At 33.7% G+C, this 6000-nt stretch overlaps 1 protein-coding gene across 2 annotated transcripts in view; it reads left to right on the top strand.

Moving 5' to 3' along the window:
- The first annotated feature begins 4010 nt into the window (after positions 1-4010).
- Positions 4011-6000, top strand: part of LOC127881013 (nuclear hormone receptor E75-like) — a 165319-nt gene continuing 163329 nt past the window's right edge. Inside the window, exon 1 of one of the 2 annotated variants that reach the window (XM_052428641.1) lies at positions 4011-4102. The gene's annotated coding sequence lies outside the window, so the exon portion shown is untranslated. Of the gene's footprint in view, positions 4103-4714; positions 4732-6000 lie in introns of those variants that run through there. The other variant, XM_052428649.1, reaches the window with a different exon arrangement.

Here is a 6000-nt window from a genome sequence, read left to right as displayed (position 1 = left end):
GAACAGTTTTGTAATCTATTTTCAATCGTATCTGAGGCTATCTTATAAACAACATTTAAAAATGCTTTATGTCTAAGATTTTGTAAGAATTGCCTTGGTATGTTTTCTTTTGGTATGCATCTTATGATTCCCTGTTTTTGAGTAATAGACAAGGCCCCTGCTATGAAGGCATAATTTATTGCCTTGGTATGTTTTCTTTTGGTATGCATCTTATGATTCCCTGTTTTTGAGTAATAGACAAGGCCCCTGCTATGAAGGCATAATTAAGTCTTCAAAAAAAAAAAATAATAATATCCTTTCAGAACATTTTGAAAAACTGTGTAATGAAGCCATCTGAGCCTGGGCTTTTCTCATTGTTCATATGTGTTTAGTGTAGCAGAGATTTCTTCAAGTGTCAGCAAGCATTAGAATGACTGAGATTCATCATTATTTAGTTCAACTATTTCTATTTGTTCTAGCTCATAAAATATGTCGGAATTACTATTGGTTTCATTTGTTACTGTTTCTGTATATAATATTTTGTAATTTATTTTGATCATAAATATTTTTGCCATCATTGTTTATAATATAAGTTATAGTTTTTCTAGATGAATTTTGTTTTTCCAAATTACAAAAACATTTTGTTGGTTTTTCATCTTCATCGATCCATTTTGCTCTTGATCTTATAAATGATCCCTTTAATTTTGATTCACGTATATTTGAGATTATTGTTGCAATCAGTTAGGTTCATCAATGTTTCTTTCATTAAAGGGGCCTTTTCACAGATTTTGGCATATTTTGAAGTTTGTCATTAAATGATTTATATTGATAAATGTTAACATTGGATCTTAAAAGCTCCAGTAAAAAATCAAGAATAAAATTTAAAAAAGGAAAAAAAAGTAGCCGGTATCAGGGCTCGAACCAGTGACCCCTGGAGTCCTGGAGTTACTCTGAAGTAAAAACGCATTAGCCCTCTTGGCTTTTCCGCCGGGTATACACAGTTTAAGTATTTTATACCTTATATAAGCAATCTTCGTAGTTACGTAAATTTAAACGACAACAACAGAACTCTCCAAATTATTCAATCGTATCGCGTTGCAGCGCTTTATAATTTTTAGGTTTTCAAATCGTCAAAAGATACATATAATGGCTATATTGGACTATGGTAAATGTTCAGTAATACTGTTTTCCCACAAATATCATAACTAAAACGAAAATTTGCGAATCCGAAACAACTTTTTTCAATTTTGTCAATTTACCAAACCGTGAAAAGATCCCTTTAATATTGTTTAGTGTTCCAATTTGATTTATAAGAATCAATTCCCTATCCTTCCTCTGTTTTGACTTGTTAGATGAAAAATATATTGTTTTTCCTCTGATTTTCATTAGAAGAGCTCCTACAAACAGTTGACCATTTAAAGTAAACTGCAGCAATTTATCATCAATCGTTTTTAGTAATTCGGTGTTATAATCAGGTTAGCAAAACTGTTTTTTAATTTCTTTTTTTTTTTATTTAATAATCTTTAGATATTCTTCATCATGTAATAATGAATTGTTGAAATTCCAAAGTTTTTTACCATGGGTTACCTCACAGAGATTTAAATCTAAAGTTATGACTGAATGGTCAGATTTGTAGCTAGCTTTAATTTCAGATTGTCTTGTGTGTTGCGGAAGAAATTTAGTCTGGCTTGGTGAAGAGTATTCGGTTTTCTTCATGTAAATTTATAATTATTAATTGGGTCCTTATAAAGTTCATATAGTAAATATGTTTGTATCAAATGTTAAATCTTTTAAACAATATGCATTTGCGATTTTTTACAGACCGAATGCTTGAGTATAAACTATTTAATGAGATTAACAGTTATATTATACTATTATTTCAAGTTCACGCGCGACATAAAACCGACTGGGAAGTAACTGCTGCGCGGAGTGGAACAATACGTTGGTATTGTGTTTTCTTTCTCTCCCATTAAGCTTTATAAATTATGGATGGCATAGAATAGATAGATGGGAATGTCAATACGACAGTGCTCGGGCAATTGTTTTAACCGAACAACCGAACATAGTTAGTCATCGTTAGCAAAGACCGTTGTATACACATTGGTCACGCAAAAAGCATAGTGTACACACCGTAGTGACGTCACCATCTATGTATAGAATGCGCAAAAAGAACATATTTCTATGGTGTACCCGTTTTGTTAAAATTATTATTTAAGTTGAATAATGGAATCGAAACGGCATATGGCGCGAAAAAAGCACGCTGGCCACCTAATTGTTTATTTGTCAGCGTGCAGGATCACGTGTCTTTGTGGGGTTCACTATTGAACGTTAAGGGATGTAAACACACCGGTATGTGATGCTTTTCTTCAAATAATTTTTTGTCCCCTACCGGTTTCATCAGAGGGAACTTCTGTTTTTCGCTCTGTGTGTCTGTCTGTCTGTGAGTCTGTCACACTTTTGTGGATGCTGCGATAACTTTAGAAGTTCTTAATATTTTTTCATGAAACTTGAACCATGGATAGATGGCAATATTGACATTACGCACGTCATTTCATTTTGTTCCTACGTCAAAAATTCTGGTTGTTATGGCAACAAATAGACTACAAATACAGCTGAAAATGGTGGTTTTCTGGATCCTGCGATCACTTTAATAGTTCTTTACATTTTTTTTTCATGAAACTTGAAACATGGATAGATGGCAATATGGGCATTATGCACGTCATTTCATTTTGTTCCTACGTCAAAAAATCTGGTTGCTATGGCAACAAATATATATAAAAAGTCTGGCAATGATGGAATTTTTGACAATGGTGCAGCCGGTAGAGGACATATATTGCTTGGCAATAGTCTTGTTAAAACATGTTTTCTTAAGAATTTCAACTAGTGCATACAACATGAAATACACCAGAATTTCTTTAATTAAAAAGCGTTCTTAGCCAAAAAATAAATGTGTAACGCATTCAGGTTCACGGTTATGCTGCACGCAACTTGAAATTGCGGCTACGATTTCAGACCTAGTCAATGATTAAAGATATCGTCACAAAATGCAAAAAAAACTGTCTGTTATGCACTAAAGATTTTTGCACATGTATTTCAATAACTTGGGGTATTTGCAAAAATAAAGTTGGAAACGGTGTGTTAACATTCATTGCAGCCCGTGTGTAAACCGTGTGTTGATCGTGCACCCTGTTATTGTAAAGCCAAGAAACGCTGCATCGAAATTGAGTGCCGTTGGTCATTTTCTTGTGTATTTTCTCATTCTCGAGTATCGGGTCGTGTGTCGCGAGTGTTTTCCAATGTAGGCTTGTCACGAAATTCAACGCAGACCTCTTTTGAAAATACGTACCATAGCTAGTCTGGTACTGGGCTTGCTCCGCCGTTAAAATTTTAGTATAATTGGAACGTCGTAGAATCAATTTTGTAGATCTATTATATAAGTACTACTACTTCTATTGCTACTTCTACTGCCGCTGCTGCTGATGCTGCTGCTGCTACTGATACTGCTTCTGCTACTGCTTCTGATATTGCTACTACAACAACAACAACTTCTACTACTACTACTACTACTGATATATACATTTCCGGAATATGAATATTAATTTGTCAACTAATCGTCTAATACCTTCGTGTCAATTCTATTATTATTAAAACGTAAAAGGACTCCTAATTTATATTCTGAATTCATAGTTAATTAGTTATCACGAAAGAAAACTCCAGAAAATGCAGTTAACTTCATGCAAAACGCTGAGAAGTACGTAATACTTAGCATTTTACATGTATTAGTCATCATTCAAGTGTAAAAGTTTAAAGTGTAATACAAATGTTCTAAGATGCAATTTCACAATCTATGTAATTAGAATGGAGTATAATTTGTGCAAACATAAAATTACTAATTCATGTTTTATTTCCGCAGCTGTGTACCAAATGCAGATAAGTATATGTGAATAATATTCGTACCGTATCAAATGAACATCAGCACATTCTTTCATAATTAGATGTATACAGTTTTTTTTCTGTTTTCATAACACATACTCCTATCTGTCAGTGTACTATCAGCAAGGACGAAGTACATATTATTTCAGTTCTTCGTCATATCACAGATACTTGACATCGTGTGAAGAAGGTATGTCGCATGCAAATCGTTTTTGAGTGTAAAACAGAGTGTAACATTTGGATCGTGCTCTGGGAAAAGGGGGTTTAATGCATGTGCGTAATGCTTACCCAGATTAGCCTGTCCAGTCCGCACAGGCTAATCAGGGACGATATTTTACGCCTTTATGATATTTTTCGTTTAAAAAAGGTATCTTCTGAGCAAAAATCCAGTCAAGGCACAAAGTGTCGTCCCTGATTAGCCTGTGTGGACTGCACAGGCTAATCTGTGACGATACTTAACGCACATGTACATGCATTAAACCCCTTTTTCAAAGTACGCGGTTCATTTTCATCTAGTGCACATGGATTCTTCCATTTGATCATTGTTCCTAAAGGACTTATTGGATGGTTACGGGTGAAACTGCGAATCTCGGAGTACCTCTTTTCCGGAAACGAACCTATAAGCACCCAGTGTGGATCACCTAGATCACTAGTGTGTTGCACGTTGTATATAATAACGAAATATAGTGGTAAGGGTCAGCGTGTAATCGAACCTGCGAACTGTAAATATTCGATACTGACGCTAGTGTGGAGCTACTAAACAACGGATCTGCTCAAGACGGCATTTTGCGGGTTTTAGTTGAAAAAATACGTAAACAAGTTAGTGGTTATTTAATAGCTCTTGGTTTAGTTCATACGCAAAATAAAGTCAAAACGACATCCACCAATCGAAAATGATCAATCGAAAAGCATGTCTTTATTGTACAACACTTCATGATCATTATTCATAACGCACATTTGTAAAGCTGAACGTGTGTACATTTAATTAATAATTATTTCCTTTAAGTATTAATAATATAGTATTTCGTCGTACACTTGTTGTAAGATGTCGAGAAAAGTACAGACACTACAATTGTTTTCTATGCAGCTTGTATCCCACTTATTTTGAACTCTGAATTATCGTTCCAACCTTAGTAAATTCGTGCCAACAACACTGGTAAATCTGTCACCCACGAGTTAAAAACCCGTACCCATTTTGATTGATCAGCACATTTTTAGTAGTCTATTTTTTAAGGCGTGACATTGTGCTGTATAGCTATATTTGTTGAAGCTCGCTTTCGCGTTTTGGTAGATTGACAAAATTAAACAAACAATTGTTCCAGATTCGCAGTGTTTTTTTTTTCAAATATTATTTCTCGATCCATACAAAGATATCACAATTTTTATATACAGTAATATGACTTTAATTTAGTAAATATAGCAGAATTTAACACACCAACAGTGTTTTTTTTCAAATAATATTTAGCATTTTCGATGCATGTCACAAATTACGTATACATGAATGTGATTTTCATCTATAGGAAATAGAGCTTCCATTAGGAATAGTGAAAGGAAGAATCCGTTCAAACTATTAACATTTGGCCTTTTTGTAGTAAACAATTTTGGCAAAATATTTTTTAACGTAAAAAAGATACACAAAATGTGAAATCGTCTTGAAAATAAAATACAAAAAAATGTAGGCAAAATAACGTTGGTCGTTACAGTCTATACCATTTTAATCGTCAATTTATTAAAGTGCTAACATCTAATTATAACAAACTCTTTTATGGATCAATTATCTAGCCTTAAAAAATGCTATTAAACTTTTATCTGGCCAACTGAGAAAAAATACATTTTGAAGTATTCGTTTTTTTACACCTTCTTTAAATGGCACACGCGGTTTGTGTATATACTTTGCAAACTGATCGAACATCAATTAAATATGTGATAATATACCAGTGCCGAAGTGACTAACTGACTGTCAATGCCGATCTGGTTAAACCCGAAAATAAATAATAGATCTAACTACACGATTTTGTCAACAGCTCATGTATTGTGTTTACATCGGATAATGCATATATGCTGAAGCGATATACCGTAATAATTCTA

The sequence above is a fragment of the Dreissena polymorpha genome, chromosome 1, assembly GCF_020536995.1.
Source record: "Dreissena polymorpha isolate Duluth1 chromosome 1, UMN_Dpol_1.0, whole genome shotgun sequence".
Classification (NCBI taxonomy): Eukaryota; Metazoa; Mollusca; class Bivalvia; order Myida; family Dreissenidae; genus Dreissena; species Dreissena polymorpha.
Note: the sequence above shows the minus strand (reverse complement) of the source record. Positions and strands in the feature narration are given on the sequence as shown.